Below are 26,198 nucleotides of genomic sequence, written 5' to 3' on the forward strand. Positions count from 1 at the left end.
ATGACTCTAATGACTTGACCTGGGATGGGGACAAATTTGGAATGTTCAAATTGAAATTTGAGAGAAAATCACTGGGGTTTGAACTTGTTTGGTTGTCACCACACTCTTCCCTGTGTTCACCAGGTTTTTCAATCACAACATTGTTACAACTTATTTCGTTTACATGATCGAGAGATGTATTGAAAGGCATGACATGATGCGACCCATCCATTGTTTCAAGGTTCACCAAAACTGTTCCTCTTTGGAGGACAACTGTAGTATTACCTGGGTTCAAAATTTTTACAGGTACACGCCTTGAATTTTGTACAGTTACTACAGACCTTGCAGCAAGTAGGCCAGTGTTTAAAATTTGTTTACTAGCAGTACAAATACCTTGAGTACCTAATATAACACCCTTTGGCAACTGACCTTGTACTATACATTCTGAAGATGGTAGTACATGTACTTCCTGCCTACATTTCACCTTGAGGGTCTTTTGTACAAATGAATGTGAAAAGGTTGAAAAATCTAACACAATCTTATACTGCGTCATGAATTTTGTTCCCAAAATAAGAGGATGTGATGTTTTAGGTAAAATGTAAGCCGTAAATTTACATGACCCATATTGATTGTGTCCCTTGATTCGAGCTATGCCAAGAATGTCAATATGTCTAGAATCAGCCAATTTTACTGAGGATTCATGGGAAGGGTATAGTTGGGATTTACATGCTGAAGGTAAGGACTTATATAATTGTTCTGACATAACATTTATGGAGCAGCCCGTATCAAGGAGACCTACAACCTTTTGATGAGCAAATGTACAATGTAAATACATAAATTTAGAGCTATCCTGATAACCACTATCATCATTTTCAGTAGTAGTGTCACTATCGCTGAAACCCTCAGAAGTTGCGCATGTCTCCTCTGACGTATCACTTATAGTCCGAAAAGTACATCTGTCTGGTGCTGGACTTCTATGACGCGATTCTGTTAATAACCGCCCGAGTGACCGCGACCTATCCCCGGGGGAAACCAGTTTACCGACGCAGGATATGTAGGCATAGGTGGTGGGGGTTGTGTAATGTTAATTTCTATCTCCTAGTGGTAGCTACATGCCCTCTTTGATTACACAGTTGACAGGTGTCCTGTGGTCTAGACTCACCGTGCCCTGTCCACCTACAATCACGTTGACGGTGTCCCATCCCTTTACAGCGATAACAATGAGTGGATGATGTAGAGTCCTTCTGCGGAGAAACCTGCAAACCCTGGACTAAAGATGTGAGGGCCTGTACCTGAGACTTCAACTCCTCAATGTCTGATTTCTGTGTTTCTGACTTTGAGACTGCAGCCACGAGGGGAGGGTTTAACATACCGGGAACACCATTGCAATATCCCGAAGCCTCACCAGAACGTGCACGTAGTAGCGCTGATTGGAGATCAGTACACATACCGGACCGTACGAAGAATGCTAACGAAGGTGTTAAACCCTCAATAAATTGATATACCATGTCCCGCATAGGTTTTCCTAGTTTGAGTCCCTTTTCAAGGATTATACTATGGTATTCTTCCAATGGCTGCCCAGGATGCCATTTTAAACGGTGAAATGACGCCGATTCCACTAGTAAGGCAGGATCAAGGGAATCTGTGACTGTGTACTTCTCACGAAACGCTTTCTCTAATTCTGTCCATGAGGACTTAGATGCTGAATCTAAAGCATGAAACCATACACGTGCTGGTCCGATAAGGTGCATATGAAAAGCGGCTATTTTCCTCTGTGGGGAGGGATCAAAGTGAAGTCCATTGAAAGTTATATAGCTTTCAAACTCCTCCAAAAATTTGGTGCCCTCTTCATGTGTATAGCCTCCAAATTTCCGCATGGGGACCCTGTCCGATATCGGTGGAATAACAATAAATGGAGATTGTCCAGGGTATCCCTCTTCTGAAGGAGGAGAAGAATCTGTGTTGTCATTGACAGTAAAATGTCTCGAGGATGAAATTTTTGGATTATCAAAGTCGAGCTTTTCTGATGGATGAATATGAGATGTATTCTTTGTTATGCTAAAACATCCTGAGGACGATTGTTTAACGTGTGGAGACTGGATGGACTCCAGGGGGGCAGCAAGTACTGGGCCTGGTATTGTCTGGCTAACGTTCGTTCCCCTCAGTAATGGATTCATGGCGAAAAAAATGCGGGAAAAATCACACACGTACAAATTATGTAAATCGATGAAAATTGCAGTTTATATCAATGTTCAAAACTCACAAATATTCTGGAAAATGGCAATCGAAACATTCTTTCATCTCCAAATAAATGTCTGATAAGCTGAGATGGGGAATACATTGCAAAAGTTCAGTTTGGCCAATCAATCACAACATCATAAAACCGCATGGTCCAGACCGGAAGTTGATAATCGCACAACACGGTCACAAACAAATGTTAAATTTCAAGCATAAAATGTCATACAAATGAGGATTCTCCACCATGTCGTCGCCGGGAAAGGCTTGTGAGAGGGTTTTGTTGTGAAGGCGACGTCAGACATACAAAATAAGGGTCGAAACAATGACAAAATCTTCTGTTCTGCTGCCTGCTTCGTTTATTTTCATTTTCTTCACATAAGTAACATAATAACCGAAACCCGGAGAAACAATTCCGGAAAATGGAGATTGTAAAATTAGAACCAAACATATAACATTTTTATATTCCGGATTAATTTATATTTTCTTTGACATGTACAAATACACGTATACGACAAAACGATCAAGAATGCCAGACGGGCTGTAGTTGATACAATACTCCGGTTCTACCAGTCTACACCGTTAGCAAGAACATTTGGATATGTACCATATACTGTACATGTAATTGTTAAACTACTACTTTTGTAAAAAGAACATTTAAATATCATCCTGTTTATTGTAGTAATTAAGGTCTTTTTGAAGAGCCGGTTAATATCTTGTAAATTTCATATAATAAAACAGTTATCGACCTATTTTCAGGTGGATACGGTGATTTATCAACCCTCGAAAATGATATAACCCTCGGGATATATCACTTACTCGGGATGATAACTCACCGTATCCACCTGAAAATAGGTCGATAATTGTATAATATATGTCGTACACAAGTAAAATAATAATGGAAGTTGACTTATTCAGAAACAAAAATGGTTCTAAGAACTATTTCAATTACAAGCTAACCGATACTTACATTATATATATCATTGGCTTCTTAGGTAAAATATGTGTTCTCGTTTAAATATCACATACAGTATATATAACAATAATGACAATAAAAAAGCTAACCTAATTTTATAACAGATACGTATAATTCATTTTTCACAAAAAAAATAATGCGGGCAGCCACTTGAAATATCATGATACACACATGCATATCAAAAGTTATCCAATACTTGACATACGTATCAAATTACTAATAAACGTTTCTGTCATAATTTGCGTGCCCCTGTGTTTTGGCTGAGGTGACCAAGATTCCTTTTTTACGGATTCGGAATAGCAGTTGAAACTGCTTGTTTTACACATGTTCAGAGAAATTCAATTGTCAAAAACAGATATATCTAGATTTAATATCCCATGAAAAGTTACATAATATAAGACCAAGATCGAGAGCATCGTGGGTAGCGTTAGGCCAAGGACGTCTCCTTGTAGGCGGTGTATGGGATTTGCAAATTATTTAGTCTAGATGAAATAAATGGTTATTCTAGGTACTGGTGTATGTAAATAATGAATGTACTTGCAATATTTCCAACGTTGGAATTTTTATTTTGCTATAATTAATATCGATGCCGCCACCGTTTGTGCGATGAGATGAGGAGTTGTTGCCGAGTCATCTTGGTTTTCACTGTCGACACCAAAATGAAACTTGTATTGTAAGATAGTGAACGTGTATTATGTTTATCCTGCAAATTTTTCATTATATATACAAAAGATGGTATTCAAAACGAAAGCAAATTGCCTGTTATTTACACGACTTCGCTCAAAGCGAAGTGCTTCTTTGACGACCAAGAAAAGATGCACTCACTAAACGGAATGAGTGTGTACTCCTTTTTACTACCTTGGGAAATATGTCAGCGATTGTTTGGCGGAACTTACCGCCGTTTCAGTCACTCCTACTAAAAGTGACGTCACTGGAATGTTCGGGATCAAGTCATTAAATTTAGAAATTGAATCAAACGAAAGAAATTAAACATTTATTTACTGATATCGTAATATTTTCCTGTTACAACTATTACAGGAATTTCTTATTATCCGGTATCGAGTTCTGTGCCCGACTTATGTCGATATTAGTGCTATAAGTGCATTGTTTCTTGATATTGTTCCGCTTGTTTTGTTGACTTTAAATTCGTAAAATGAACTTAACCCGCGAAGGGCGTCAGAACGCTTGTTTTCAACGGGAATAAACACCGTGGTGATAAAGACCTTTCAAGTATGGCAACAGTGAATAATTTCATCAGGGAAATAGGGACACAAAAAGTCGATTTTCTCCAAAAGTAAGTAAGTTACACTACATTAATTTTGCTGGAACACTTAAAAAGTCGTTCTGATTTTAGAACAATTGGAATTATGAAGATATCTCTTACAGTATTTTTATTATTATTATTATATATAATGTAAGTTAATTAATTATATGAAAGCTGAATTTATTTCATCAAAAAACCAAATTGGTCGAAAAATACCACTCCTGATAAATTATAAATATTTGTGATATGACGGTTCTCAAAAACTTGTTATATAGAATTAGAACCGCCAAATTACAGTAGAATTAAATGACAAAGATATATACTGGTGATTAGCAATATAATAATAGTGTACATGTATATGTAGTTCTAAACACCGCGGATATACTTATTATGTACATTTTATTGTGTATAATTATGCAGAGATGGCAATTCATCTACGATAGGTACATCAATATATGTATGGTATAAATCCCTATTTCCACGTGTATTCCGAACTATATCTGAGAATATATTAAACATGTATCGGACATGTACACAGGTATTTGTGCCTTAAAAATCGATGTTCAGATTCAGATTCTTTATTTTGTTTAAGTGTTACAACTTATCGCAACATAGTCTTTACTTTTTATCTGTGGAAATCCGCTCAATCAATCTTTTATTAACCAAAAGCCCTTAGACTTATAGGTACAAAACATGTATACATATGTATAATTACATTTGTAGATATATTGACAATGCAGTTAGACAGTGGAGAATGACATAATATACAAAATTCGCTATACAATCAAATGTAAACGTAATATCAACTTTACATATATTTTCGATCATCGTCTCTTAAAAGCTAGATACAAGTATTTCCCTAAATTTGATAACTCCCTGACATTTTCAATACTAAGCAATTGTATCAGTTTAAATATCGATGGTTTCCTGTAATAATATTGTTTAATTAATCGGCGCCTGAGATCAATATAAAATGGACAAATCAAAATAAAGTGAAACTCATCTTCTATATCCCTTAAATTACATTTGTTACAAATTTTGTTTCTTCTTACCACATTTTGATGCCTCCCTATTTCTATATTTAATTTATGAGCAGATATACTAAACTTGGTTAACATTTGTTTGTATTTATTTTCGATAGGTTTGCACAAATAAAATTGTATACAATGACTATCTATAAGGTGTTAGTATAAAAATCCTTTAGGGGACGTGGTTACATTTGATAATATGTTTTGTTTTGAAGTATCAATAAGTCTCTGTTCTAATATTTCAAACGCAACATGAAAAGATAATGAAGATTCAAACATGTAATTAAGTCCTAGGACTGCTAACTCGTTTTTTTACATTTCTTATCCAAACATCATCTTGCCTCACACATTCATCATAGCATGTTTTCAATATCAAATTATCCGTTTGCTTTAATTTCAGCCAATATCTAAACACTTTTAATTTTCTACATACAATTAGAGGTAACCGCCCTAACTCACAGTATATTAGATAATTACAGGTAGATTTCCTTACCTTTAATATTTGTTTACAAAATTTTAAATGGACACTTTCTACATCCGGGGCTTTATGGAACCCCCATATTTCAGACGCATAACTTAGTATACTGTTAACATGCGAATCAAATACAGAGCAAAAAGTTTCTGTATTCAGACAATGATTTCTTAAAGATGAAAATAATGAAAATAAAGCTTTTCTTCCCTGTTCTGCTATATGTTTCTGCGTTTTATAGAATTTTCCATTATAATTAAACAACATGCCCAAGTATTTAAAACTATCAACAATTTCTACCACGTGGTCATTATAAGTCCATGACTCGTTATTACGTAAAATGCCCCCGTTTCTAAAAACAACAATTTTAGTTTTGTCAACATTAACCTCTAGATTCCACGTTCTACTGTATTCCTGTAAAGAATCAAGTATATTTTGTAATCCTTAATATTAAAATATTAAAGGTTTAACCTCAAAAATTATTCCAGTCAGGTACTGTAATTACGGAATCGTGGCATGAGTGTAGGACAAAAGCCCCCCGGACAAAAGCCCCATATGGGACATATGCCCCTAGGACAAAAGCCCCTCCGGACAAAAGCCCCCAGGACAAAACCCCCTTCTTTATAATTTTTTCCCCTTTTTTGTAATATTTATAATATCTGCTATATGCTACATTTTGGTGTTATTAGAGAAGAGTGTCAAACAGAACAAAATACACAATTATGATGCGATTTTTGAATATTTTTCATTTTTTACATGGATTATGTAGATAATTAGGAAAGTATGTTTAATTACAAAATATCTTTATCATATAGTGTCATTATTAGTGTAACTTCAAAATAATTTTGACATTTTTTTTCTATAAATCAATTTATCAAAATGTTATCGAAATCCCGACAATTCAGTAAATTTCTATATTGTGTCTTGTTTACTATTTTTTTTTTATTTAATCTGTTTTTGGAAAACGGAGGGGCTTTTGCCCTCTTTTCCATTAGTATGGGGGGGGGGGGGGGGGCTTTTGTCCTAAGGGCTTATGTCCTACGGAGTTTTGACATTGTCCGTACCCCTCGTGGCATATAGCAATCTTCCGTAAATGAATACACTATTTAAGGATTTAGTATAATTTTAAAATAATGAATTTAAATCTGCACTTATACTGTAATTTAGAAACATATATCAGAAATATCATTGATGTATTTCTGCTTTTTAGTTAACATTATGGATAAAGTTTCAAAAGCAACAATATATATATAAACATATTATTTTTTTCTGTATAAGTTCTTACTGTTACTCCAATATAACAAAACTGACAACCGTCCACATTTTATTTTTACTCAAAAACTGTGCCGTGTTTGCATCGTTATGGCAGAAGTTTGAAATAAAAACACGCATTCTAGGTATATTTATGCTCATTTTTGTGATTTTACTCGTAAAAAGATAGTGTTACAATACACTGTTTTTTATTACACAGAAATTTACACAAAATGCTATCTAAATCTCAGTCCAGACTGTTGGACTCAGAGCTTCAAAGGCCCTGACTAATTCCTCAAGTATTTAATAGACTATAATAATATTAATGACCTGAAAGGAAATTCGGATAGTTTTAAAAAGCATTTTAAATTACGTTGGACTAGAATTAAATAAACAACAATACAATTTTAAAGATGTTTCCTTGTAAAGGAAGTCTTCGATATCATTATCATTTTTGTGTCCCTCTGATGGTCAGTTATCGCGGTCAATGTGCCCTTTTCTATATCCAGCACCATGTCCCTTTTTCCTGTGGGAAACACTAAGTTGTAGTGAATAAGGATACAGTACAACATACATATATGTATCATGAGAAACGAAATGTTTTAAATCACGTCTCAATGGCGCAACAGTTTATGATGCTGCACAACCAAAAATATGAAGTGAACATTATTCAAACGCTCCACAAATAGTGACCAGCTACATATATTGTTTATATGAAACCCTTTATGTCAAGACAAGGGTATCATAGAATAACTACTGTGGTATCTAAAGTGAAATTAAGTTCAGTAGACAACCCTACCATATATGTTTATATTGATGGAACAAACTCCATCTACCTCATGACAGTATTATAACAAGATCTTGAGTTATTACGCTATGTTCCGAAAACGATCCAAAAGATTCCGCGTCCTGACTAATACAGTATAATCATAGTCTGTTCTGTACCTCTTCGTGCTGCGATCAAAAACACACTCAATAAGTAAAAGTATTCATTTCAAATCAGAGCAAAAAAAATAATTGTGAAACCCCTTCTGAATATTAATTCTACTGACGAAGAAAATGTGTGGAAGCTCTGTGTGAAAACAAGTTGCTGATCCACAAACACACTCCGTGGCTTTATGATTCGGATTCTGGTTGCCAAAGACTGTACAAAAATGCAAATTTACGAAAACCTACGCCATGTGCGGAACAACAAAAACAATAAATAAATAGTAAATATTGCCAAAGTACTCTACTTGTGGATGCACATATAAATCATAGCATTACACCAAATTATGCGCGATTTGGTTAGAACAAAAAACTAATAATAAGATAATAATAACACTGTCTTGTACCCAGAATGTATCTAGTCCTCGCCTGTACGTAGTATCACAAAAGCAAACAGTAGTAAATTGTAACTTACATAAGTTTTAAGGATATGACAAACACATGTAAATCGATATATAAAACAAATGCCATTACGTTTATATGTAATCAATGATTTTTTAATTAGAAATGAATATAACATAAAAATATCACTGCTGCCAAACTATACATGCAATATCCAATTCGAATCTCCCGCCATATTGCATTATCCGCTGTTGGTCACGGTTGATTGGACGCACATATCAACTGTCCGTTTTGGAAGCATGCGTGTCCTTTTCCACGCGTATGTGGTCTCCACATATTGAACCCCTCCATAGTCCTTGGTCCGTCATACACGCGATGTCCCGACAGCTAGGCACACACAGGCAGCATGGGAAAACCACTCCCAGCCCACACCACAGACACCAAAGGCCCATCATACGGGCCAGTCCTTTGTCCCAGGGGTAGTACCAACGTGGATCTGTCCCATTGTCACAGCAATGGGGCAGGCAGCAGAACGCTTGAGCGTGAATATCACTGTCGACATACGATACATCGTCCCCCTCGGTCGGGAGGGGTTGTTGGGTTGTTACTCTGGAGCTATCGCCCATTTGTAGCCTCTCCTCAATGGCTGTAGTCATCACTTTCTATATAACACACCTGCAAGTGTCTGATGTATTACAATCCATGATAGGGAAGATACAGATCCTCAAGTCACATGATGAACCATTTCTAAGTAGCCACCGTAGTTTATATATAGTGTGTCTTCATTACCAGATTCACCAGCTAATTTCACTTCACTAACCGGTTGTTTGTTGTGATCACGTGACCTGACCAGGTAACACTAAAAGGTAACTCGATAGCGATCAAGAGGTTTTTACTAGGACAATTTATTTCCCCTTGGCTCAAAGAAATTGCAACGATTGGGATTTTAAAAAAAATGCTTTAAACAAAGATGATTATCTTTAAAAAAGAAAATAATGAAATTACAATGAAAAAACAATTGTGTAAAAAGTGATGGAAATTTAGTGTTTCTGTGACATAGAAAATATCTATATAATTTTAGACAACAAATTAAAATCAGGAATTAATGAAAGATATATGACATATATTTTGACTTACTAATGTGTCCATTGACTATTTGTAGAAGTTTTGCGGGCTAAAAACAATATCGGCAAAAATAATCCTTAACATTACATAGATGACAATAATGTGCATTATATAGCATTGTATAATAAAATGTGAATTGACAAGGAATACACCAGAGTATGGTTTGTTCCCAATCATGAATGACATTGACAATGATTGAAAACTGAGTGAAGAAAAGTAAAAAACCAATGTTTGAAGCATTTGGATTTTCCCTCAATTTTTCAACTTCGCTAGCCAAGAGTACAGTAGTCTACGATACCGAACGGTAAACTACTGTACCCTTGGCTAGCGAAGTTGGCGATTTCTATGCTACAATATTGCCATTAATCTTAAGACAGAGGCCCACTACGTCACTAAAAAATGACTTCCGTCTTTATCGATGTTAGTTTGAGGCGTCATAATAATATAACTTGGAGTATATGGAAAAATCTTCAACAGAGTCTGCAAGTAATATTATCAGACACATGTTTCTCATATTAGTATCGTTAATTAGCATGATACAGTAATTTTAGGTAAATCAAAGATCTAAAAACTTTTTTCCGGCTAAAGTCGATTTTGACCTATTGTTATACATATGTACATATACATATAATGGTGTCTGTAATAGAGAGAATTTTTTTGCCCTGGTTACAATTTAGATCTGGAAGATGAATATCATTTTACTTTAATCTGTATTTATTATCATGATTTAAGAAAGAAATATGTAAAACCTTTTTATTGACGTAAACCATCTTCATGTATGTACAAGTTGATACAATTGTTATGTTGCGAAAATATCAGTGATCAACGCAAATCATATCAATTTTTTCTTTGACTGTAGGCACTTCTATGAACAGAGAGCAGTTCTTATACAGGGAATAAATAACTTAGGTTTACCAGATAATCATAATCATTTAAACATTGAAACTCTATTAAATGGATGTAAATTTTGCAATAATGATATTAACAAAGATATTTTACAATGCGTGATTGAATATATATGCCATACTAAAAGATTTGATTTCTGATAAACATATTTTATATACATGTATCATAGCCCTCTGCATATATAAGCAAACAAAAACAAGTAACAAGTACCCATATCTAATTACTTGATAGTCAAAATACTATCTAGCAGTGCAATTAAACATCTAAACTATTGTATATGTTAATATTTATTTCTAATTTACTCTAAACTATCCTGGCTGGATGGATACTGAATACTGTTTATCGAATATTGAGAATCTTTTATACTATAATAATTATCTAATTGAATAATCAAACTGTACATATTAGAACCATAAATGTTGGTTAACTCCAATTGTATAAAAAATTGCATTCAATCTCCTACCAATTTTTTTTCATATTCAACTGAAGACAAAATGCTCATTTGTTGTCAGACTTTCATACATATATTCCAAAGGGATGGGTCATTGTGCATAAGCACGGGGGCTTTTTGGCCTAATATCTCATGGTGTGTATGTATGTTAGTCTGTCAATAAATGAGCATGATTCTTATCCCTATCCAAAAACTACAATCACTAGGAATATGAAATCCAAATAACTAAACTTGTTCTGAAACATTTTCTATAAAAAATAAAATTGGAGTTATCCTCCTTTAATTAGTAATTATTAATATTATTATCACTATACTGTAATTAATTCAATTTATTTGTATATATAAATATATGTATTAATTAATTGCAGAATGAATTCATGTTTATACTTTAAAATAAGATCTGGAGAGGACTTAAATAGGCGTAGCCTGATGTCTGATCCTATTGATGTACATAATATCAATAAAATATTGTTGAAATTGAAATTGAAATTGAAATCAACGCAAATCAGCAAAATTTATATTCGAGGCCATGACAAAAACTACCCCGCCTCCAATAATTTCAGTAAAGTTATTTTAGTATTGTATACTTAACCTGTAAGTTGTGCAGTCTTTATATAGTAAACTAATATTATTTGTGAACATTTTTTTTAGATTATACGAAGTGACTGCATATAATATATCCATAATACAACTCTGATGGGTCCTTGCATGGGGTGTATTTTGATACTGTATATATATCTCTTACAATTCCAATAAGTTGTAAACTTTAGGAAATAAAATAATTGAATTGAATAACCTAGCTAGTATTAAAAAATGTTGATAAACTCATAGAGACACTGGGTTTTGGGCTTGCAAATGCACTGACCGTGATGTTGGGCGACGACTGATTTTCCTTTGATATCCGCCGGCGCAGCGTTTGATGTACAGAGACCGGACAGAAGTATTCGGACAAAATGACCGCCGTAACGTCATGTGTACATCTCGCTAGGAAAAGAAAACTCTTTATAAAAAATATATGTGTTGTGATACTGACCTAATATTTGGTGATCTGACCCTTGGACTTTCGTACTTCCTTCAGACGATCGGGAATCGATTGGTATAAACCTTGAATGTATTCTACATCAATGCCTTGCCAGATGATTTGTATTGCGTCAAAAAGTTCTGTTTGATTAGTGATGTTGTTGACCACTGTTTTTAGTCGTATTTTAAGTTTTAACCACACATTTTCGATGATATTTAAATCAGGACTTTGTGGGGGCCATTCTAAAACGTGAATACCATGGTTTGTAAAATATTCAGACACAACACGAGCCTTGTGAACCGGAGCATTGTCCTGTTGAAAAATGTAGTTTTTAGTGAATTGATGGTTCCATTTACACTGCAAACAGTACCAACTCCATGATGGGTAATACACCCCCAAATCATCACGGAAAGTTTCCGGTGTGACCGCGGACAGATGCAGGCTGGCCGGTATGCCTCGTCTTTTCGCCTCCATATAAAAATTCTGTTGTCATTACCTATCACGATTTGACTTTCATCAGAAAAAATAACATCTTTCCAATAGTTTTCTACAGTCAGATTTCTTTTAGCAAAGCAAAATGTCACACGTTTCCTCAAATTGACTTCACGCACAACCATGGTTTTCTTCACTACCCTTCTACGGTATCCCTGATTTTTTAAATTCCGGTCAATCGTTTTACTACTAACCTGTACATCATTTACAGTGTTCCTGTAGTCATTTAATTGGGCTGTTACTTCATCCAACGTTTTTCTCCTATTTCCACGCACAACTTTTAAGAGCCTTCTCTGGTTCCAATCTGTCAAATATGGCGCCCTTCCACATCGATGTGTATTTTCTATGTTTCCTCGTCTCACATATCGTTTCCAAATATCAGAAATTGTAGATTTTGGTATGCCTAACCTATCTGCAACAATTGTTTGTTTTATCCCACCTTCTATCATCGCTACGACCGCTTTTCTTAAGCCTGATGTCACTTCTTTACCACGACGACCCATGTTATTTCCGTGAATTCCTGCGATTCCGTCAGCAGACGACGTAATTTATTTTTACCGCCACAACATTACGCATGACGTCATCTTTCCGATGACGTATACGATGACGCGAACCAAGCCGCCAAACTGGATTTATTCCGATTTTTACGCGCCACGCGAAATTTAGCGGTATATATCACGACGCGTTTGTCCGAATACTTCTGTCCGGTCTCTGTACTTCTCAAAGGATGCAACTGGACAGTAGATGGATCCTTGAAAATAAAATCAAAATGAATCAGTACAGTAGATCATTCAAAGATTTGAGCCTATTTGACCCCTGTGACCTTGAAAGTAGGTCAAGGTCATTAATTTTCACAACTTTGGTAGCCCTTCATCCCAGCATGCTACAGGCCAAATATGAGTACTCTGGGCCTTATGGCTATTGAGAAGAAGTCATTCAAAGATTTGAGCCTATTTGACCCCTGTGACCTTGAAAGTACGTCAAGGTCATAAATTTTCACAACTTTGGTAGCCCTACATCCCAGCATGCTACGGGCCAAATATGAGTACTCTGGGCCTTATGGCTATTGAGAAGAAGTCGTTCAAAGATTTGAGCCTATTTGAGCCCTGTGACCTTGAAAGTAGGTCTAGGTCATTAATTTTCACAACTTTGGTTGCCCTTCATCCCAGCATGCTACAGGCCAAATATGAGTACTTTAGGCCTTATGGTTATTGAGAAGAAGTCGTTTGAATGGAAAGTTTACGCACGGCGCACGGCGCACGGCGGACGGCGGACGCCGACGGACGGTGCATGATGACTATAGGTCATCCTGACCCTTCGGGTCAGATGACCTAACAATGTATATCTTCTTTTTCTTGAATATTCATGTTATGGAGATATAACACAAACAAATAAAAGTTTTCTCTAAATAAACCGCGAACGGTCAATACTGAGAGTACAAGCAGCCTTTTGTTATAGCTCATAGCTCCATGGCATTATTCACTTTCATTCAATGTTTCGAAAGAATCTCATAAATTTCTCGAGGATTTATTATTTTTTAAGAAATCGTTACGTAATTGTTCGTCCAATAATAAACAACATAAGAAATGGCGACAATGTTTTCGTTCTGAGATGATAACATTGATCAGATTTTAATTCAATTTTTACAAGTAAGATTGAGTTAAAGGTTATTATAGAAACTGTTTTCTTTGACTAAACAAATATAACATCACTTACATGTAACATAAGTAAATTTATCGAAAATAAAATGAATTGAAAGATATTTTTAATATTGTAGAATCGTTATAAGCCTCGGGTTTTACTTTTTTTAACATTCTGTGACCCTCGGGTAGAATATTGTTATCCTTCATAATCACATATGAAACAGTCCTAAAGTCATTTATTTATCACATGAAATGTGGGAAAACTTTCGATGTTTTCGTTATTGTTGCGAGATCGTGAAAATAAAGAATGCTTGTTTCAATATATTACCGTCACACCAAATGATATCAAAGCTCCGTACCATGAGAGAAAGACCACAAGAATAGTTCTACCCACCAAATGATATCAAAGCTCCGTACCACGACAGAAAGACCACAAGAATAGTTCTACCCACCAAATATGTCATGTTATACAGTATACAGCAATACATATGATTTACTAGTATACACCTGAAAGCATTTACATATATATTTTGAAAACATTGTCAAGCAGCTCGACAATCTCATTATATCATTTGAAATAAGTAATCCTAAACTTTAAGTCGTTTGATAAATTATGTACTGTAAACGTGCTTATTTTAGTGTTAGCTTTACTTTACTTTAACGCTTTTCGCTCTGTCTTTGATGTATATTTATGTATATTTGATTTATATTCGCGCTAAAATATCACAATTTACATTTTTTCGCATTTCCGCTAAATTTTGACTGCGCTTAAATTAGTACAGTATTCAATAGCTACTCATATCGACCACCCACATAAATACTAAATATAATGATTTATAACTTCTGATAGAAATCATCAACACCTATGAACGATTGAAGCTGACATATTGTCGACATGTGTTTTAGATGTCACTATATTAGCGACATTACAAGCACTTAAATCTGGATTGGATGTCATGATTTGATATTAGTGGCTATCTTTATACGAATATACTCCAGGATCGGGGGAACCGTTTCTAGAAATAATTATGTATATCAACATATTCGTGACAATTTTAAGGGTGTTATGAATAATCGATTCCTTTGAAAGAAAAAAAATCTATAGCAGTGATAACCTTCAATTAATAATAATAATTATCTACGTACAAACAGACAACGTTGCTATAAATCCTCTGCAGAGTCATTTTCTCCACGTGAAAAATAAACATATATAAATATAAACATATATAAATATTATATGATATTTGTACTATTTCTGATTTTAAGTTTTTTCTTTTTGTGATACATTTGGTGGTGACCGTTTCATCTTTAAAGAGTATTTGATTCTATCATATCTGAAGTAAGAAGTTTTTAAATTTTATTTTGTCCACTTTTGGCTTCATCTCGCACGCTTCCTGGAGTCAGCCAGGGCCATAATGTTCAACTACATTCTCATATTTATAATTCTAACCAGATATGTCTAATGAACAAATAAAGCTCGACATTGTGTTGTTTCTACATAAATCATAGGAATAATTATTGGGCCATGGAATTCACGTGTTTGTGAAGCGCTTTATATGTAGTATAATATTATACTAACAAATCAAGGCGAAGATATTGTTTTTTAGCACTGAAAGTAACCAACATATTGAGAAAAGTTTGGCAATCAAAACTAATTGTATGAATGTATTGTGGGGTCCTCAACATCGTTTGGAAAGGAATAATACAGTAATTCGTTTTTGTTTTGTTTATAAATGAAACTAAACGTCGCTACATGGCACATTGCCCATTCCTAAATAAATTAACCGCGAGCATTAAAACTACGAGTTGTCTTTCTTACCATGAAAATTGAATTGAAACGCAAAAAGAGTAGTTATCAATCCTAATAAAACAGAAGAGACAACTCCTATATATCGAGTATAACGCCTGCGACGTCGATGACTTTGATTAATAGCAGGTATTTGAAATTAACTTTCGGTATAACTATGGTCTACGTCATTCATTTAATGCATTCAACGATTGTCGCTTTTTTCAAATCCGCATCGCATTTATTTCCAATTTAATAGATGTCATTAATTCGGATTTATATCATCAGATATAATTCTAGTGCGTGACATCTAATAACATTGAAATATACGTAAATAATTACAACTGACCGCTGTTATTAACAACTTTCTACCACTAACAGATATTGCCCATGGCCTTTTTATCCCGTCTGATGACGTCAGCAGTTCCATCACGTGCTTACCGTCTACAGACATCTGAATGACATTGTTTGAGTCCCTTCCACACACGTAAATATTCCCCTCTCTGTCTACATCTATTCCAAGTGCGTATTTAACAACATCCACTTTTAACTCAGTCGTGTTAAAACTGGCAGTGGACACTTCAGATCTAGATGGCATACAGTTCTTGGCGTCTTCACCCCTCTCGCCAGTTGACAAGCCTGGTTCTGCTTCAACTCCCTTGGCGCCATCTGGCAAGCTTGGTTCAACGTTGACACTAGAACTCTTGGTGCTAGCCGACAAGACTGGTGCAGCAACGGTTCTTTTTGTGGGAACTGACAGTCTGAACACCGCGACGTCGGCGTCTCCTTCGGAATGGCAGCTAACACTGGTTACTATGTCGCCAGAGGAAAGGTGATGTGTTAGTGAATAGCAGGTAGAATTAAACTTATAAAGTGACTCTGACGTACCATCCAGTTTCAATGTGTATATCTCTCCTCCCTCTGTACCGACAATAAACATTCCGTCCATGTATGTGATACCATAGCAGTTTTTATCCATTGACAAGCCTATATCTGATGATATCGATAGCTTTGACTTCACCATCTTCAAGACCCGGACGCCCCCAGGGTTATAGGTAGCCACAGCGAACACGTCTTTGCCAACTCTACAGACATCACATGGATAACCTCGAATGTTCATCTCATCCAGGCATTTTCCCTCGGCAGTAAAGAGTTTAACCTTTCTGTTATTGCTATCGCTTATTACAATTCGGTCGTCAGCAATATACAAAACACCATGTGCATTGCAATCCACGAAATCGGAGGACGTCTTGATGTAAATATTTCCAACTTCTTTTACACGACATCCTAACATAGTACGACTATAAGGTATCCTCTCAACCTCTACTTCACCAAAAGCGTTATCAATAAATGCTTGTTTGCTTGGTATAGGTTTGTATATTATATTGGCGAACTCTAACCAACTACTTATCTCTGAAAACGTGGCTTCTCCTGACTTCACGTGTTGTTTACCTCTGTGGTAAAGCGAAATCGTCCCGATGGCGTCGTCTTCCTCTTCGGCTTTGGTGATCAGCTCCACTGTACTAGACATTCTGCTGGTTACACATTTGCATCGCTCCAATGCGTTATCACTTGCTTCTTTGTCGTTTTTGAATGAATTAACTATTTTTTCAGTTACGTTCTCTTGTTGTTTGTCCAAGTGTTTGTCTATCAGTTTTCGGTGGTCTTCGACTGCCTGTAAGGCGCTTTTCTGATTATCTGCCATGGTCTGAACGTGTAGCGTAACGCTCTTCATTAAGCATTCAATAGCTTCTGTTTCGTCCTTTAGCTTTGTCTTCATGTTTGAAAGGTGAAATCCAGTCTTCAACGTTTCAAAATATTCTGTTGCCATAACTACTTGGCCACATGATCCGTGTTCATGGATCATGCATTTGCTGCAGCCGAGGATTTCGTGGTCTCTACAGTACCACGTTATTTTCTTATTGTGTATGGTACATCGAGGACGGCTCTTTTCTTGTTGTAGCGGTAATGACTCTCCAGTGATGTCTACAATATCACAAAGTTGGTGTATAACATCATGATAATTGATCTTACATGTACCACAGAAAGGCGTTTGCATCATTTTGCACCAGTACTTCGCCGGAGTCTGTTTATTGTCTTTCGTCTGGCACGGTATACAGCGCATTGGATCAGGGGATTGTCTGATGACCTGAGCTCGGTTCTTTATTCCATTGTCAGTCGGGAACTGCTTTGCCCATTTATCTTTCGATTCCGTTGGATCCACAGGAAGGGTCATTCTCCTACAAACGGGGCAAGCGAAAGATGACGCCGCTACCTCGCTGGTGATGTAGGTACTGAGACATTCTTGACAGAAGAAATGGCGACAAGGTAACGCCCTTGGCTGTTGAACTTGCTCCAAACAAATCGTGCACTCACCAAAATCGTTTTCCAGACCTTTTGGAGAATGGTCCTCAGTCATCTCGGCCGATTTCACGTGAACCCTGAAAAAGAGTTTGAATATCAATACTTCATTTCCTAGAATCGAAACTGTATGATGCCCGCAGCGCTTTATGTCAGAATCCAAATCAAAGCCACCTATCTGCCATAATATGTAAGTCTGGTGCCAAGGTCAGAGTATCTCGGGCTACACCAGACATATATTTGCCATAATGTGTAAGTCTGGTGTCAGGGCCACAGTATCTCGGCTACACATCTTACTTAATGATTATTCCATGGTTCTTGGAGAGGAAAATTATTTATCCCATAACAATGCTGCGAAATTCAGTAGCAGTTTGGTTATTGTTTATGTTTACATACCTTGGCGCCTCTGATTGGTCAACACCAATTATCTCTCGATTTCGATTGGCTTTTAACTTCAGACTACTTAACCACACTGTATTTACTATATAAAAGGTAGTTGCTTATTCAAAGTATTAAACAACATATTATTGGCTCTCTATTTATGACGGAAAGATATTATGGCGCATTGTAAGGTGGTAAGTTTCTTGAAAGTAGACGAGAAAAAAGAGTTTTTTAGCGTGTTTACATAAAATCTTGTTAATTAATTTTCCAGTTTTTAAAGTTGTATCACGAATAAACACCAAAAGGTAGCGACATTTTTAGAATTACAATACTTATAATGAATAGGTTGTAATTTTACAAATACAAATAGAGTTAAAAATACTGTAACTTTTGTCAGTACTGTCAGAAATCATTACATTTACGTGTACAGCGAAGTGAAAGGAGTTCATACGGTCAGACCATGAAGTCAAGGTGTGGTCTACAAATTCGTTTTATATTTGTACAGTGTTTAATATTTTATTATACTAACAAATCAAGGCGAAGATATTGTTTTTTAGCACTGAAAGTAACCAACACCTTGAGAAATGTTTGGCAATCAAAACTAATTGTATAAATGTATTGTGGGGTCCTCAACATCGTTTGGAAAGGAATAATACAGTAATTCGTTTTTGTTTTGTTTATAAATGAAACTAAACGTCGCTACATGGCACATTGTCCATTCCAAAAGAAATTAACCGCGAGCATAAAAACTACGAGTTGTCTTTCTTACCATGAAAATTGAATTGAAACGCAAAAAGAGTAGTGATTTATTCGGGTATGGTTTCCATGGCATCTAAATATACAGAAGATATTAAAAAGAATAATTTTACAATGCATAAATTCTAACGTTTACATGGTACCATACATGTTTGTCTGTCCATTTGAATGATTTCCACAACTGGATTCATCAAAACTATGGTTTACAATGGATAACTGTAGAAAAAATAACATGTCAATTGTTTTACCCAAGTACGACACATATAACTTTCAAAGACACTCGCTAAAGCTCGTGTCTTTTTCAAATTTGAAAATCAACTAACTTGAGCTTGATAAACATGATAAACAATAGTGACTTGTAGGGGAATCTCTAGACCTATATATGCATATCCTGCATGAATTGTGAAAGACATCAGACACGAGTCATGGTGCTACTGTACATCATGCTGTTTAAGAGATGAAACTAAAATAAGGTGTCTGATGATCAAAATCGGGATAAGGGGACTTATCAAAACTACTAGGTAAAAAAGTCAGAATTGCTAAGTATTAAAATTTGAATAGCAGTTTTAACCTCATTTTCAGAAGTGTTTGGCCAGCAAGCTTCAATTTCTAAGATAGCCCGAGATACCCTGGCCCTGACACCAAACTTAGACATTATGACAGATAGATGTCTGGTGTAGCCCGAGATACCCTGGCCCTGACACCAAACTTAGACATTATGACAGATAGATGTCTGGTGTAGCCCGAGATACCCTGGCCCTGACACCAAACTTAGACATTATGACAGATAGATGTCTGGTGTAGCCCGAGATACCCTGGCCCTGACACCAAACTTAGACATTATGACAGATAGATGTCTGGTGTAGCCCGAGATACTCTGGCCCTAACACCAAACTTAGACATTATGACAGATAGATGTCTGGTGTAGCCCAAGATACTCTGGCCCTAACACCAAACTTAGACATTATGACAGATAGATGTCTGGTGTAGCCCGAGATACTCAGGCCCTGATACCAAACTTAGACATTTTGACGGATCGATGTCTTGTTTAGGGTCCCTATATGTCATAATGTCTTAGTCTGGTGTCAGGGCCAGAGTAGCTCTAGTTAGTTCCGAGATTGATATTCACAATCTGTGCTGCGTTTGCTTTACTTTCGTTTTATATATAAGATACCCACTCATAGAATGTGCATACATAACAATATATACAGTATATAATTACGACATATAATTAATTTCACAACGGTTCTAGAACAGTAAAAAGCCCATTTGTTCTATGGCTAGTCTATGATTATATTTGATGTTATTCCTAAAAGCCATTATTCTCACCTTGTCTGTCCTTTTATGGCAAGCGATCTCCCGTAGCCATGGCGTTGATAAACACGGATCCGGAGTCGAACACGGCTAAGAAACTTCCGGGTCTTACATTTCACACACACCCTCAGTCAAGCTATAAAGTCACGACTTAAAACGGAGATCCGAAATACACATCAATTAATTATTTTATTTCTATTAGTTTACAAGTTTATTATGTATATTGATTTTAGAAAGGCTTTCGACCTTGTTAACCACAGCATATTACTAAAGAAATTGAAAATATACGGTTGTTCAGACAGTACTACCAAGTTTTTTTTACATCGTACCTGTCCAATCGTTTTCAGACTGTATGTTTTAAATCATCGCTTAGCGACCCATGTGAAATTTTAACTGGCGTACCACAGGGTTCGATTATTGGTCCCCTGATGTTTTTATTATATGTAAACGATATGCCTCTCCATTGTAAACAATGTGAAGTTTTTATGTATGCTGATGACACATCCATGCAAGTAGCAGACAAGAAAACTGATGTTATCGAGTCTTGTCTACAATCTGACTTCGTAAATGTTAAAAGTTGGTGTGAAACAAACAAAATGGTCATTAACACTGAAAAAACAAAAGTTATGTTAATAGGAAGTAAACAGAAAAAACAAAGGGTTTCAAATGAGATTAATATATTATGTGATGTATCTGACAACAACAGTAAGTTAGAAAATGTCAAACATGAAAAATTACTTGGTGTTTGCATAGATGATACCCTTACTTGGGATAAACATGCCCAAGATGTTATAAAAAAGGTCAATTTTAAAATTCATCAATTATGTCGTATAAAGAAATTTTTACCAATTTCATCTAGAATTACGTTTTTTAATTGTTTCATTTTACCTTACCTTGATTATTGTTCAAATGTTTGGGGCCATTGTAGCCAGCTGTACATAAGCAAACTTGAACGAATGCAAAAGAGAATACTTCGTATTATTTTAGACGAAGATTATACCGTATCAGGTGAGGAACTTCTTTGTAAATTAAAATGGCTACCTTTTAGCAAAAGAGTAAAATATAATGAGTGTATTCTTATGTTTAAAGTTATTAACAAATTATGTCCTAATTATTTAGATTGTAACAATTTAGTATCCAATATTCATGAAAAGAAGACTAGATCAGCCACTTCAGGGAAATACTTATTACCTAGATTTAAAACAGAAAAATTTAAGAGCTCATTTAAGTATAGTGGACCATCACTATGGAATGATCTACCAGAAAGTGTTTCTAAAAATACAAAACTTTCCAAATTCAAATACGAATGCAAAAAACACTTCCTACATGTATCCCAATAATCACTGTTTCATTTGCTTCTTAATACCAATTTTTAGTAAACTCAGCACTTTTTGTTCTTTTATTGTCTTAATAAACTATCGTTAATTAATCAAACAAAATCAATTTTAATACATGCTATAATAGCATATATTCTGTCAATTTTTATTCTTTTGTCATATTGGCATATATGTATATTAGACACTAATTCATTAAGATGTGTTTTTATTTTTCCATATATTTATGCACCATGAGCTTTATGAGTGCCTTTTTAATTTTTACTATTTTCTGTGATAATCTGACTGTGATATCCATTATAATAATACATGCAACACTGTAATATGTATGGTCTATGATATATTCCATGTTGTAAATATTGTATATTTTTATGTCGACCACTTGGAAGACGAGTCTGTGACTCAAAGTGTTATCGACTCTAAATAAAGTCTATTATTATTATTATTATTATTATTATAACGTATTGAAATAATGAAATTAACATTACATACGTATATATAGATACAGTATAATCAACATGAAACCAGTACATTATCAAAGACAAGTTACAATTATAATATACATTAAAATATGACCGATTTGCTCTCTCTAATACCCCTTAAATTTTGGCCTGAAAACGTTTAAGGTAGCTCCATACTTTTGGGAAACCCCCATGTCATTTTTCTCCAGCAGGTCTTATTTTCTTGCATTTTTCAAGCAGATTTCAAATATGTAAAGAAAACTGGGTGTTCTTGAAATACTTTTTGAGATTTTTAAGTTTGAATTATATCATTTGATCACATTTGCTAACCGAAAATAGAAAAAAAAATGATAAAATTATGTTTTCTGTAATATTAAGGTGAATGTAGTCTCAATTCTGTTGATTTTTTGTCCTAAATTTGTTCGCGCTCCAACTCCAACTAACTACTTTAGCATTACATCAACAGTTAAGGTGCAATCAGCGTCTCAAACTGATCCTGTTACTGTGTTGTTGGATAGCGAGGATACTGTTTTTTCTGTAACTGACACCAGCATTCATTCTGATACTACAATTAAAAGCAGTCACAGTGATGCTTTAGGTTCAATACCTGAACCTTCAGTTCCTACTCCAGGACGTCCTAGAAGGCATGTTGGGAAGCCCCTACGATACAGTAGTTTTCAGAGTAGTAGTTCTGAATCCTCTGATGCCCATGATAGACATTATAAAATAAAGAGGATTTTAGCTCAGAGGAAATCCAAAACAGGACAGGAATATTTGATTCATTGGGTTGGTGAGCCATCTCAAAATGCACAATGGATCCCTTACGATTCTCTTAATGTTACAGCTAAGAAGACTGTCTTAGCAAAACCACCACCATTGGTGTAGAGATAGAGATTTCAATTTCTTACATAATATGAACATTTGTGTACATTATGTGACTTCCGTACTAATTAGTTTATTACTTATTGATTGAATATATTGTTGATTAATTGTTTAAAATAGGATCACAACTTAAGGTAAAGATCACATGATATTTTTTATTTTCTCTGAACTTTATTCTTTGCTTTTCATAAAGTGTTGTTAGCGTGCTAAGTTTTGTATTCTCAAGTATCTGATATTTTTTTTCTATTGATATTTAATTCTTATTTGTAATACTACAGATTGTATGAAATGTATAGACATTGTTTGAATTGTGTGTTTTCTGAAATTGGAACAGTGTAATTCCTAATACTTTGGAAGATTTTTTTTTATAAGAATATGTGATACATTCTCCAGTTATGTGGTAAAGGTGCCAAATGATTAGTTGATTATAATAGATTGGTAGAGGTGTTATCAAATATAACAATGTACACACATAATTGAACTTAAAGGGGTGTGTGGGAAAATGTTATCTGCTAATGGTGTAATCAGCAGTACAGGTTAATGCATATTTTGTTTTACATTTTTGCATATGATTGTAAGCTTTCCACGATATCAATGAAATAATATGCCAGCCATGCTTTTCACAAATGTATTGGTGAAGTGTTTTGAAAATTTTTTTTGATAGTAACAGTGTGTGAGATAGTGATATTTTTCAAGCTAGCAAATCTAAATTAGTAAAAATGTTTGTATGTATGAAATTGGTCAAAGTAAATTCTCATGCTTTACCAAAGCTGTAGAGAAAGGAGTAACATTTTCCTGCTGGTATGGAAGTAATTTGGTAAATGGATAATGGATTCCATAGATACCTGTCAATATTGCTTTCCTATAATTTTTTTTTTCTGAAGATTATCTGGTTGTACAAGCTTGCCACTTGATGTCATATACATGTGTAAAATGATGTACTTATGGATTTTGTTAAGATATGCAGACTTGTGTAACAATTACAACCTGAAAACGCTCACACAGAGTATGATATCATTTTAAGTTACTTGATGCAGTTAAAAGCAATGGTTTATCAACTAATAATGTGCTTAATGTAATTGTTATATCGTAGCTAAAACCCGTTTCTAGTAGCTTACAACACAACGTGACATCATCATGGAGGTTTCCATCTTGTATTCAGTTTATTACAATGCGCATGCTCAGACATACAAGCGTGTAGTGATACAGATTAACAGACTTACTAAAGTCCGAGTTATACAAATAACACTGTGTACCGTATTTACTACATTCCTCCCCTCTATTTAAAAAGTCAGTCTTTAAATGTCTATAATTTCACCATTAATTATTATAGGGGATATTTAGAGTATTTTTCTTTAAAGATACACAGTAAATTATAGACTTTAAATTTACTCATTTCTTTTAAATCATAAATGTCAATGTCAGTTTCTCAATTATACGACACTGTAGATGGATTTTTAAAACACTCATTTTTAACTTTATGAAATGAAATAAAACACTTTAACAGTATAACATTGTCATTTTGTCATTAGAAAAATTAAACAAAACTGAAACATTATAGAACCCAGGGGTTCTTAAGAGTCTGCACGGGGAGTTATTATGTCCCCAGAGCACAGTGCAGCTCTGACCTATACCTAGCTACAAATCTAAACGCGATGGAGCTTTCCTTCGTCGAGCTGGGTTTCGTCTCGGAGATGGTGCTGACACAGTCTTGCCCGAGGACACAGCCACAGGATTTTCCAACGGTGGAGGAGGCGTCGCGACATCGGATGGAGGTTGGATAGGGACTGTTTCTGGGGCCTTCGGTGTGATTGGTATTGGTAATTTGGGTGGTAAGTCAACAACGAGTTCAGGGATGGGTAATTTCCCTTTGATGATTTGATCGGTATGTCTCCGCCACACCGCTCCATTACCAACATTTACTCGGTACGAAAGTGGACCTGTTTTCGATTCGATAGTTCCTGGGATCCACTTTTCTCCGCTTTGTCGATAATCACGTACATTTACCTTTCTCCTTCGCTGAATTGTCGAGACGACTGATTTTCGTTTATCATCTTCTCCTGATTATTACGAACTGTACGACTCGTGCTCGGTCGGATAAGACTCAGGCGTGTTTGTAACGATCTTCCCATGAACAAATGCGCCGGGGTTTCGTTCGTTGTCGCATGTGGTGTCGATCTGTAGGCTAGTAGGAAATTACATAGTCTTTTATTTAACGTTCCTCCGTCCTTCCGCGATGCTTTCATGGCCTGTTTGAACGTTTGAACTAGTCGTTCCGCTAAACCGTTGGTACGGGGGTGGTATGGTGCGGACGTAGTGTGACGTATACCGTTGTATTTCATGAAGTGTTGAAATTCGTCAGATACAAATTGTGGGCCGTTGTCCGAAACTATACATTCGGGTAAGCCGTTCCTGGAGAACACTTCACGCATAACTTCGATCGTTTTCGACGCCGTCGTCGTTGACATTGGTATTATTTCCGGCCATTTAGAATGAGCGTCCACCATGAGGAGGAACATGGACCCTTCGAAAGGTCCGGCGAAGTCGACATGGACTCGCTGCCATGGTAGTTGTGGCCATTCCCATGGGTGCACAGGTGCGGCGTTCGGGCTACTTTTGTGCATCACACACCCATGACACTTTTTAGCTTGTGTTTCTAAGTCACTGTCTATTCCTGGCCACCAGACGTAGCTCCTGGCTAGCGCCTTCATCTTGCTCGCACCAAGATGACCTTCATGTATTTGATCCATGACC

The 26,198-nt window shown here is 35.6% G+C and overlaps 1 protein-coding gene across 1 annotated transcript in view; it reads right to left on the reverse strand.

Annotated features, from left to right (window-relative positions):
- Nucleotides 1-20,934, reverse strand: part of LOC138329111 (uncharacterized) — a 45,157-nt gene extending 24,223 nt beyond the window's left edge. The window contains exon 1 of the mRNA XM_069275861.1: nt 20,783-20,934. The gene's annotated coding sequence lies outside the window, so the exon portion shown is untranslated. The remainder of the gene's footprint in view (nt 1-20,782) is intronic.
- Nucleotides 20,935-26,198: the final 5,264 nt, after the last annotated feature.

Source organism: Argopecten irradians, chromosome 8, assembly GCF_041381155.1.
Source record: "Argopecten irradians isolate NY chromosome 8, Ai_NY, whole genome shotgun sequence".
Classification (NCBI taxonomy): Eukaryota; Metazoa; Mollusca; class Bivalvia; order Pectinida; family Pectinidae; genus Argopecten; species Argopecten irradians.